At 44.6% G+C, this 12,811-nt stretch overlaps 1 pseudogene; it reads right to left on the minus strand.

Annotated features, from left to right (window-relative positions):
• Positions 1-12,811, minus strand: part of LOC122556260 — a 91,918-nt pseudogene that overhangs the window by 8,009 nt on the left and 71,098 nt on the right.

The raw sequence follows: 12,811 nt of genomic DNA on the forward strand, positions 1-12,811 counted from the left end.
AAGCAGCGCTTTACCTGCAGTTCACACAATCTAGTCTCCTGCATTCACTATTCACAGTGTGATCTCTTCAACATTGAGTGGACAAGCATAGACTGGGTGACGGCTTCACAGAACACCTATGTTCTGTCCACAGCATTGACCCTGAGCTTCCAGTTGCCTGTCACTTCAACAAACCATCATGTTCCTTGGCCAACATCTCTGTCAGGCTTGCTACACCGCTCCAGTGAAATTCAGCGCAAGCTGGAAGAACAGCACCTCATTTTGCGCTTGGGGACATTGATGCTTTCTGGACTTAATATTAAGTTAAACAATTTTGAGGCCATGCCTTCACTGCAACCCCCATCATCACCACCACCACCCCTCCCATCCATTCCCTCCCCCCCCCCACCACACACACTCACCCAGCCTTGTCATCAGGGTCTTCTACAACACATAATCCATTTGGAGGAATTAATAGGCCCCATTAGCAGCTATTCATTCCCGAGGCTGACCGTGACCTATTCCTTTATCTGTCCAACTATTTTTCTCTCTCTTTGGGTTCTATCCCTACTTATTAGTTATTCTGCCTCCCTCACCCCCTCACCTCCCCACGCAATCTTCTGTACAAATACCAACCCTTTTCTAGCTACCATCAGTTCCAAAGAAGGATCACTGGACCCAAAACATTAACGCTAATTTTTTCCACGGATACTGCCGGAACTGCTGAGTTTTTCCAACGGTTTCTGTTTTCCTTGTCGTTTGTGACCAAATCCAAACCTGACGACTGGTATAACGTTCTTCAACCCACATTGTCACCATCCAGAGTGATGTGGGAAAAGCTGAAATGGGAAGAAAGGATCCTAACTTTCGGGTCAGATTTTATACATTGTTGTCAACTCTCCTGTGAGAACAGATCTGTGGTCCAAGGTTGTACGCAGTGAGTAAAGATGGCTGGGTCAGGTGTTGTTTGGTTCCACATTCAGGATACACAGGATCTGTGAGTATGAAGCATATAGTAAAGTCCAACAGAACTCCCAAAGGTCAATCATAATGTAAATACAAACAGGGAGACCAATTGTTGGAAATGCAAAAGGATTGACAAAGCAGAGGCAGGTGGCTATGATGAGAAATCACACACTTAAATTCCAAAATTACAGCTAATGTTGCAAATCCTTCAAAAACGTTGTGATGAGGAAAATCAACTTGAACAGTTTGGAAGATAATGTGACGGAAGATTATAACCAGAAATGCTTGGGTTGGCAATTGACATTGGGAAGAAAGTTCTTGTGAGACAGAGATAGAGAGAGAGAGAGACTCAGGGACAGAGACAGAGAGAGTATCAAAACGACAGAGAGAGAGAGAGAGAGAGAATCCAGAGAGAGAGCCAGAGAACCAGACAGAGAGTCAGAGACAGAGAGAGAGTCAGAGAGCCAGAGAGAGAGTCAGAGAGCCAGAGAGAGAGTCAGAGAACCAGACAGAGAGTCATAAACAGAGAGAGAGAGTCAGAGAACCAGACAGATATTCAGAGAGCCAGACAGAAAGTCAGAGACAGAGAGAGAGACAGAATCAAAGACGCAAAGAGAAAGAGAGTCAGACAGATAGAGGGAGAGTGAAAGAGAGAGACAGACACAGAGAATCAGAAACAGGCAAACAGAGATGGCAGGATTGATGGATGAGGATTGTTAGGAATATATTCACTGAAGTTCAAACAAATGAGCAGGGAATCTCACTGAAACCTCAAAACTGCAAACAGAAATAGACAGGGAAATTGAAGGAAGGATGTTCCTGAAGACCAGGGAATGCAGACGTGGTGGTCATAGTCTAAAGATATGGGATAAACCATTTAGGACTGAGATGAGGAGACATTTCTTGACCCAGAGAACAGTGAGCCTGTGAAATTCTCTGCTACAGACAATTATTGCCGTCAAAACATTGAATGTTTCAAAGAAAGAGTTCTGAGTTTTATAGGATTAAAGGGATTAATGGAAAGCAGGAACAGGGTACGGAATTGTATGCTGTGAATGGTAGAGCAGGATTGATGGGCTGAATGGCCTACTCCTGCTCCTATTTCCCATGTTTCTCTGTTTAACCAATCTGTTGTCGATGTGTCTGTCCATGACAGTATTGGTAGGAGGAAACAGTGGAAGCAGCCTGTGAGAGAGAATGGACGATCCCACAGCCAACTATCTGAAATGTCACATTGCTCCCATGAATGGTGGTGGCCAGTTGAACAAGTAATTCAAGGAGGAATCTCCACTCCTCAACACAAAGGTCAATGATGGGTGAGCCCAGCACATCAATGCACAGGACAAGGTGAAACCATTCATAACCATCTACAGCCTGAGGCTTCGAGTGAATGATTCATTTCAGCCTCCTCCTGAAGAATTCAGATTCACAGCTTCCAGTCTTCAGCCATTTGCAATCACTCCACAGGATCTCGAGAAACAGCCAAGTGCACTGGCCACAGCAAGGGCTCTATGCCATCCAGAACAAACTCACTGGTACCAACTTAAACTCTCTGACAATATCTGTTGTTTTCCAGCAACTTCTGTTTTTGTCTCTGATTGAGAGCATTCACAGTTCTTTTGGTTTTAATTTGGACCCCTCACTGTTCCTTCTACATTGTTGGTTCAAAATACAGGAGTCCCTCCCTCCCAGGACTCTGGGTATACCTCCAGCACACAGACTGCAGCTGACCATAAGGCAAGAGCACAGATGCTAGGCTTATAATCCAGAACCCCAGGTTAATGTTCTGGGGTCATGGGTTTTAACCCCACCAAAGCAGGTACTGAAATTTGAATTCAATTTTAAAAATCAGGAAATTAAAAACTAACCAAATGATGACCATGGAACCATTGTCAATTGTCATAAAAGACAATCTGGTTCACTAATGTCTTTCAGTGCTGCCCTTCCCTGATCTGGCCTGTGTGTCACTCCAGAGCCACAGCAATGTATTTGACTGTTACCTGCCCTCTGAAATGGCTCTAACAAGCCACTCAAAGGGCAACTAGGAGCAGGCAATAAATGCTGGCCAAACCAGCAACTCCCCCATTCCATGAATGAACAAACAAAAGATAAAAAATCATTCCAGCAACATCACAATTCCTGATACGGGTGAATGGATATAAAATAAACCATTCACTTCAGTAGTGGAAAGGTGCTTTAGTCAGCTGGAAACCAGAAAGCTGCTTTTCAAATATAATCCTCAAATAAAGGTAAAGTACAGCAGACGGTGAAAATTGCAAATATAAACAGAAAGTGATGGAAAAACTCAGTGAGTCAGGTAGCAATAGTGGAGAGAAACAGAGTTAATGTTTGTAGTCCGGTTTGACTCTTTGTTCAGAGCATGGAATCCTTTCTTCCACTGTTCAGTGATCAGTCTATGATTGGAAATGCAGAAACTGACTCTCCCAGTTTAACCATCTACAGTTTCTCAGCCTGTGCTGTACCCTCCTGCTCTGTCTGTCTCAGTTGTTCACTGCACCTTCAGGGAAACCTCAGTAAGAAACTGATTGTTTAGTTTTAAACAAAGTGATATTGAAAACTTTGCTGTTTCTCTTATCAAATCACACGCATTCAACACGACATTGTGCTGACTCAACAATCAGTGTGATGATGATCTTATGGTTCTGATCAGTTTAACAGCATCAAAATTTACACCGAGTAAAAGGCTGAAAGAATAATAACACCAATATTGCTAAAGACATTTTCTCTGCCTGAACGTGTTTAATCTAAATTGTTCCCATTACTAATTTGAATACAAAAATAAAAAGGAACAAATCCCTTTCCAATTTAACAAGAATATCCTGGCAATGTGACAGAGGAAGAATTTTAAAGTCATTCTCACTTACCAGATGAATCCAATCTGTGATCCAGACAATGGGCTGTTTTGTATAAAAAACTGATCAACAATAAATTGCTTTCACATTCAGGAGCTGAATGGATGTATATGTGTAGATGGAAAGGTTCACATCAGGTGTGTCGCGATATCAGGAAGTTCTGTAGTAAAAGCTTTTCGGATTAAAGGAACAGCAGGACTTTGGACAGTTTTTTTTCACTTTTGTCGTGCAGTGATGGTCATTTTTTTCATTCATTCGTGGGATGAGAGCACCACTGGCCTGCATTTATGAGGGGGGCACTGACCAGGTCAGCATTTTTTGCCCATCCCTAATTGCCCAGAGGGCAGTTAAGAGGCAACCACATTTCTGTGGGTCTGGAGTCACATATAGGCCAGACCAGGGAAGAATGGCATTTTCTCTCCCTCAGGGATATTAGTGAAACAGATGGGCTTTTCCCTCAACAATTTATAATGGATTGATGGTCATCATTAGAGTCTTAATTCTAGATTTTTACTGAATTTAAATTCCACCGGATACCATGGCAAGATTCAAATCCAGGTCTCCAAAATATTATTAGGGTCTCTGGTTTAACAGTCCAAAAGTGTGGCGCTGGGAAAGCACAGCAGGTCAGTCAACATTCGAGGAGCAGGAGAGTTGACGTTTTGGGCAGAAGCCCTTCATCAGGAATTTTGGGGGGATAAAGGGGCCTGAGAGATAAATATGAGGGTGGGGTAGGGGTGGGGGGAAGGTAGCTGGGAAGACGATAGGTAAATTAAGGAGAGGAGTGATGGTGATAGGTCGGAGGGGAGGGTGAAGCGAATAGGTGGGAAGGAAGATGGACAGGTGGGACATTTCAAGATGGCGGTGTCACTTTGGAGGGTTGGATCTGAATTGATGTGGGGAGAGGGAAGATAAGGGAACTGGTGAACTAGACATCGATGTTGTGTGGCTGAATGGTCCCAAGGCAGAAGATGAGATGATCTTCCTCCAGGCGTTGGGTGGTCTGGATTTGGCAGTGGAGGGGGCCCAGGACTTGAACGTCCTCTGCAGAGTGGGAGGGGGAGTCAAGGTGGTCGGCCACAGGTCAGTGGGGTTGTTTGGTGCGTGTGTCCCACAGATGTTCCCCGAAAGGTGAGTTGGTGTCCTGTCTCCCCGATGAAGAGGAGACCACATCAAGAACAACAAATACAGTAGATAAGGTGTTGGATGTGCAGGAAAATCTCTACCAGATGCGAAAAGATCCTTTGGGTCCTTGGATGGAGGTGCGGGGGGAGGTGTGCACGCATGTGTTGCATCCCTTCTGGTGATCAGGGAAGGTTCCGGGAGTGGAGGATGGGTTGGTGGGGGCATGGACCAATCAGGAGAAAGTGAGGACTGCAGATGCTGGAGACCAGAGTTGAAAAATGTGGTGCTGGAAAACACAGCAGGCCAGGCATCATCCAAGGAGCAGGAGAATCGATGTTTCGGGCTCCTGAAGATGGGCTTACGCCCAAAATGTCAATTCTCCTGCTCCTCGGATGCTGCATGGCCTGCTGTGCTTTCCAGCACCACATTTTTCAAAGCATGGACCAATCAGGCAGTCACAGAGGGAATGCTTTCTGCGGAATGCCAGTAGGGATGGGGAGGGAAATATATCTCTGGTGGTGGAATGTGACTGTAGGTGGTGGAAATGGCAGAGGGTGATGTGTTGTATCTAGAGATTAGTGGAGTGCAAGGTGAGGACCGGGGGGGTTATCCTTGTTGCGGTTGGAGGGGTGGGATTCAAGGGCGAAGGTGCAGTAAGTGGAGGAGATGCGCTGGAGGGCTTTGTTGACCATGTGGGAGGGGAAATTGCAGTCATTGAAAAAGGAGACCATCTGAGATTTCCTGCAGTGGAATTGCTCCTCCTGGGAGCAGGTATGGCAGAGGCAGAGGAATTGGGAGAAAGGGACTGTGCTTTTATAGGAGGGGGGGTGGATGGAGGAGTAATCCAGGTAGTTGTGGGAATGGGTGGGTTTGAAGTAGATGTCCGAGTTGAGTCAGTCACTGGAGATGGAGATGGGGAGGTTCAGGAAGGGGAGGGAGATGTCCGAGATGAGATTAGAGTGGTGCTGGAAACACACAGCAGGCCAGGAAGTATCCAAGGAGCAGAAAAATCGATGTTTCAGGCAAAAGCCCCTCAACAGGAATGAAGCCCTTCCTGATGAAGGCTTTTTCCCAAAACTTTAATTTTCCTGCTCCTCGGATGCTGCCTGATCTGCTGTGCATTTCCAGCACCACTCTAATCTTGACTTTAATCTTCAGCATCTGCAGTACCCACCTCCACCTCAGTATCTGTAATGGTCCAGATGAACTGAAGGTAAGAGTCGAAGGTGTTAGTGAAGTTGATGAACTGTTCAACCTCTTCGTGGGAGCATGAGGTAGGGCCAATTCATCAATAATTCATCAACTTCACCAACACCTTCCACCTGCATCTACCTATCACCTTCCCAGTTACCATACTCCCAGCCCCACCCTACCCTCCTATTTATCTCTCAGCGCCCTCTCCCCTCGCCAACATTCCTGATAAAGGGCTTATGCCTGAAATGGTGTTTCTACTTGTGGCACTCCACTGGTCACAGGCCTCCAGTCTGAAAAGCAACCTCCACCACCACCCTCTGTCTTCTACCTTCAAGCCAGTTCTGTATCCAAATGGCTAGTTCTCCCTGTATACTATGAAATCTAACCTTGCTAACCAGTTTACCATGAGAAACCTTGTTGAATGCCTTACTGAAGTCCATATAGATTCCGTTCATCATTCTGTTCATCAGAATGGGCGGCACGGTGGCACAGTGGTTAGCACTGCTGCCTCGCAGCGCCAGAGACCCGGGTTCAATTCCCGACTCAGGCGACTGACTGTGTGGAGTTTGCACGTTCTCCCCGTGTCTGCGTGGGTTTCCTCCGGGTGCTCCGGTTTCCTCCCACAGTCCAAAGATGTGCAGGTTAGGTGAATTGGCCATACTAAATTGCCCGTAGTGTTAGGTAAGGGGTAAATGTAGTGGTATGGGTGGGTTTCGCTTCGGCGGGTCGGTGTGGACTTGTTGGGCCGAAGGGCCTGTTTCCATACTGTAATCTAATCTAATCTAATCTAATCTAATCTAATCTAATCCTCTTTGCTACTTCTTCAAAAAATTCAATTAAGTTCTTGAGACATGATTTTCGATGCACAAAGCCATGCTGACTATCCCCAATCAATCCTTGCCTTTCCAAGTACATGTAAACCCTGTCCCTCAGGATTCCCTCTAACAAGGTACCCACCACTGATGTCAGGCTCGTCGGTCTATAGTTCCTTGGCTTTTCTTAATTGGTGGCACCATGTTAGCGAGCCTCCAGTCTTCTGGCACCTCGTCTGTGACTAGTAATGATCCAAGCATCTCAGCAAGGGGCCCAGCAATCACTTCCCTAGCTTCCCTCAGAGTTTTAAGGTACACCTGATCACCTTTATGCATTTTAAGAACTCCAGCAGCTCCTCTCTGTAATATGGGCATTTTTCAAGACATCACCATCTATTTCCCCACATTCTGCATCACCCATATCCTTCTCCACAGTAAACACTGATGCAAAATACTCCTTTTGTATTGGATGATGCTGCTGCTTTGACAAGGTTAGGTTGTCCTTGGATTTTTTTCAGGAGGTCGTAAATACACAGACTCCGAAATGTCCGAGGTTGATCTGCTTGAGAATGCTTTCAAGTTTAAAAAGAACACTTGTACAATGAAAGGGGAGTGGTTTATTCTCCCCCAGCTCAGCTTTTCTCTGGTTTGGTTTGGTATGGTTTTAGCAGTCTGGCTGTTCATTGAAAGCATGCAGTAAGTTTGCGGCTGCTGGTCGAAGAAACAGGTCCATGGAAGAAGGTGTTCCATGCTGAGTCCCACTGCCATCTCTCTCCTGTAAGACCCTATGTTTGATTTTACCCTTTTTTTGCCAAGGGGCATTTATAGGGATTGTTGCAGGAATTTGCAACAGCATCATTAGGTTAGGATAATCTGTTAGGTTTTCAGATAGGTTAAGTTATTCAGTATTTGGTTCTCTTTTGTTTGTGTTTCATTCGGTAATCTTATGAATAAATTTTGTGCTTTGACCAACTGCACCCCTCCTGGAATATCCACTTACACCGACTTAAAACAACTCACAAAGTTAGAGTCTGGGCTACTTTCCTGAAATATTTTGAGTGGGCCTGGCCTGGTCCATAACAAGCATCTCCCCCATCTCCTGCGGTTCCACACATAGGCTGCCTTGCTGATCTTTGAGAGGTCTATTCCCTCCCCCGTTACACTTTTGTCCTTAATGTTTTGCAAAATCCCTCTGGATTCTCCTTAACCCTATTTGCCAAAGCTATCTTATGTTCCCTTTTAGAATTCCTGATTTCCCTCTTAAGTTTCCTCCTTCTGCTTTAATAAGGATTCATTTGATCTCTCCTGTCTATACCTGACATCTGCTTCCTTCTTTTTCTTTACCAAAACCTCAATTTCTCTCCTCATCCAGCATTCCCTGCAACTACCAGCCTTGCCTTTCACAGGAATGTATTCTCTCTGGATTCTTGTTACCTTGTTTTTGAAAGCTTCCCATTTTCCAGCTGTCCCTTTGCCTGCAAACATCTGCACCCAATCAACTTTCGAAAGTTCTTGCCTAATACTGTCACAATTAACCTTCCTCTAATTTAGAACTTCAACATATAGATCCTGTCTATCCTTTTATATCACTACTTTAAAACTTTTAGAATTATGGTTGTTGGCTCAAAAGTGCACCCCCACTGACACCTCTGTCACTTGCCCTGCTTTATTTCCCAAGAATAGGTCAAGCTTGCAGCTTCTCTGGTAGGTGTATCCATATACTTTCTTGTACACACTTAACAAATTCCTCTCCATCGACACCCTAAACACTATGGCAGTCCCAGTTTATGTTTGGAAAGTTAAAATCCCCCACCATTATCACCCTATTATTCTTACAGATAATGGAGATCTCCTTACAAATTTGTATCTCAGTTTCCCACTGACTATTTGGGGATGTATAGTACAATCCCAATAAGGCAATCATTCGATTCTTATTTCTCAGTTCCACCACAGACATGAACCCAGGAGTATCCTCCCTAAGAAAAGCTGTAACGTTATCCCTTATTAAAAACACCACTCCCCTTCCTGACTTGCGCCCCTTTCCTTCCTTCCCATAGCATTTATATCCTGGAACATAAAGCTACCAGTTCTGTCCATCCCTGAGCTATGTCTCTGTAATTTTAATAAGATTATGAGATGCATAAATAGGGTTTACGGTCAGAATATTTTCCCCAGCATTGAAATGTTTAAAACTAGGAAGCATACATTTAAGGTGAGGGGGGAAAGTTCAAAGGACATGTGAGGGACAGGTTTTTTGACATAGCGAGTGCTAGAAGTCTGGGACCCACTGCCATGCATGGTGGATACAATAGTGACATTTAAGAAACTTGTGCACACGGACATGAATATGCAAGGAATGGAGGGATATGGACCATGGGCAGACAAAAGGGATTAGTTTACTTTGGCATCACGTTCAGCACAACATTGTAGGCCGAAGGGCCCAGTCCTGTGCTGGACAGTTCTTTGTTCTGTGTTTGATGTTCTAATGTAAGAAACTGAAGTCGGACTAAGATCATGGGTGATGTTCCACAGGGTCTCAAGTCCTCTTTCAGGCCTGCCCCTCTTGGCAACTCTGAGTATTTCAAATATCTATCTCTTCAGTCACTGTCAGGTATGGTGACAGTCTCTGAAACTAACTCCACGTGTCTGTTATTGAAGTAAAACACTGTATTCTGCAGCATTGATTTCCTTTTCTCCCCATTTGGAAAGAGTTACAGCAACACATCGATTGTTGCAATGCAAACAGCTCAGTTACACTGATGTCATAGAGTCATAGAGATGTATTGCATGGAAACAGACCCTTTGGTCCAACCTGTCCATGCCGACGCGATATCCCAACCCAATCTAATTCCACTTGCCAGCACTCGGCCCATATCCCTCCAAACCCTTCCTATTCATATACCCATCCAAATGTCTCTTAAATATTGCAATTGTACCAGCCTCCACCACTTCCATACACATATCACCCTCTGGTGAAAAAGGTGTCCCTTAGGTCTCTTTTATATCTTTGCCCTCTCACCCTAAACCTATGCCCTCTAGTTCTGGACTCCCCAACCCCAGGAAAAAGACTTTGTCTATTTATCCGATCCATTTCCCTCATAATTTTGTAAAGGTCTATAAGATCACCCCTCAGCTTCCGACGCCCAGCCTGTTCAACCTCTCCCTCACAGGAATGTATTCTCTCTGGATTCTTGTTACCTTGTTTTTGAAAGACTCCCCAACCCCTCATAATTTTGTAAAGGTCTATAAGATCACCCCTCAGCTTCCGACGCCCAGCCTGTTCAACCTCTCCCTCCAACCCTCCAACCTTCAGGAATCAAATCTTCCAACCCTGGCAACATTCTTGTAAATCTTTTCTGAATCCTTTCAAGTTTCACAACAATTGCGCACAATATTCCAACAGTGGCCTAACCAATGTCCTGTACAGCTGCAACATGACCTCCCAGCTCAATACTCTGACTAATAAAAGAAAGCATACCAAACGCCATCTTCACTATCCTATACATCTGTGATTCCACTTTCAAGAAGCTATGAATCTGCACTCCATGGTCTCTTTGTTCAGCAACATCCCAGAGGACCTTATTATTAAATGTATAAGTCCTGATAAGATTTGCTTTCTCAAAATGCAGCACCTCGCATTTATCTGAATTAAACTCCATCTGCCACTTGTCAGCCTATTGGCCCATCTGGTCCAGATCCTGTTGTAATCTGAGGTAACCCTCTTCACCGTCCAGTACACCTCCAATTTTGGTGTCATCTGCAAAGTTACTAACTGTATCTCTTATGCTTACATCCAAATCACTTATGTAAATAACAAAAAGTAGAGGACCCAGCACCGATCCTTGTGGCACTCCATTGGTCACAGGCCTCCAGTCTGAAAAACAACCCTCCACCACCACCCTCTGTCTTCTACCTTTGAGCCAATTCTGTATCCAAATGGCTAGTTCTCCGTGAGATCTAACCTTGCTAACCAGTCTTCCATGGGGAATCTTGTTGAATGCCTTCCTGAAGTCCATATAGATCAGATCTACCACTCTGCCCTCATCAATTCTTTTTGTTACTTCTTCAAAAAACTCAATCAAATTTGTGAGACATGATTTCCCACACACAAAGCCATTTTGATGATCCCTAATCAGTCCTTGCCTTTCCAAATACATGTACATCCTGTCCCTCAGGATTCCCTCCAACAACTTGCCCACCACCGACGTCAGGCTCACTAGACTATAGTTCCCTGGCTTGTCCTTACCACCCTTCTTAAATAGTGGCACCACTTTAGCCAACCAGCAGTCTTCTGGCACCTCACCTGTGACTATCGATGATACAAATATCTCATCAAGAGGCCCAGCAATCACTTCTCTAGCTTCCCACAGAGTTCTAGGGTACACCTGATCAGATCCTTGGATTTATCCACCGTTATGCATTTCAAGACATCCAGAACTTCCTTCTCTGCGATATGGACATTTTGTAAGGTGTCATCATCTATTTCCCTACGGTCTATATTTTCCATATCTTTTTCCACAGTAAATATTGGTGCAAAATACTTGTTTAGTATCTCCCCCATTTTCTGCGGGTCCACACAAAGGCTGCCTTGCTGATCTTTATGGGGTTGAAACTTTATTGCTGGAACAGCACAGCAGGTCAGGCAGCATCCAGGGATCAGGAGATTCGACGTCCGGCCTGTGCCCGAAACGTCGAATCTCCTGTTCCCTGGATGCTGCCTGACCTGCTGTGCTGTTCCAGCAATAAAGTTTCAACTTTGATCTCCAGCATCTGCAGACCTCACTTTCTCCTCTGATCTTTATGGGGCCCTATTCTCTCCCTAATTACCCTTTTGTCCTTAATGTATTTGTAAAAACCCTTTGGATTCTCATTTACTCTATTTGCCAAACCTATCTCATGTCCCCAAATTGCCCTCCTGATTTCCCTCTGAAGTATACTCCTACTTCCTTTATACTCTTCTAAGGATTCACTCGAACTATCCTGTTTATACCTGACATATGCTTCCTTCTTTTTCTTAACCAAACCCTCAATTTCTTTCCAGAATTCCCTATACCTACCAGCCTTCCCTTTCACCCTGACAGGGATATACTTTCCCTGGATTCTCGTTATCTCATTGCTGAAGGCTTCCCATTTTCCAGCCATCTCTTTGCCTGTGAACATCTGCCTCCAATCAGCTTTCAAAAGAAGCTTCCTTCTTTTTCTTAACCAAACCCTCAATTTCTTTCCAGAATTCCCTATACCTACCAGCCTTCTTAGATCTGGTCTATCCTTTTCCATCACTATTTTAAATCTAATAGAATTATGGTCACTGGCCCCAAAGCGCTCCCCACTGACCCCTTGGTCATCTGCCCTTTCCCATGAATAGGTCAGGTTTTGCACCTTCTCTAGTAGGTATATCCACATACTGAATCAGAAAATTGTCTTGTACATGCTTAACACATTCCTCTCCATCTAAACCCTTAACCTTATGGCAGTCCCAGTCGATGTTTGGAAAGTTAAAATCCCCTACCATAACCACCCTATTATTCTTACAGATAGCTGAGATCTCCTTACAAGTTTGTTTCTCAATTTCCCTCTGACAATTAGGAGGCCTATAATACAATCCCTTTCTTATTTCTCAGTTCCACCCAAATAACTTCCCTGGATGTATTTCCAGGAATATGCTCCCTCAGGATAGCTCCCTTATCAAAAATGCCATCCCCCCCTCCTCTCTTGCCTCCCTTTCTATCCTTCCTGTAGCATTTGTATCCTGGAACACTAAGCTGCCAGTCCTGCCCATCCCTGAGCCATGTTTCTGTAATTGTTATGATATCCCAGTCCCATGTTCCTAACCACGCCCTGAGTTCATTTGCCTTCCCTGTT

This window comes from Chiloscyllium plagiosum, chromosome 13, assembly GCF_004010195.1.
Source record: "Chiloscyllium plagiosum isolate BGI_BamShark_2017 chromosome 13, ASM401019v2, whole genome shotgun sequence".
Classification (NCBI taxonomy): domain Eukaryota; kingdom Metazoa; phylum Chordata; class Chondrichthyes; order Orectolobiformes; family Hemiscylliidae; genus Chiloscyllium; species Chiloscyllium plagiosum.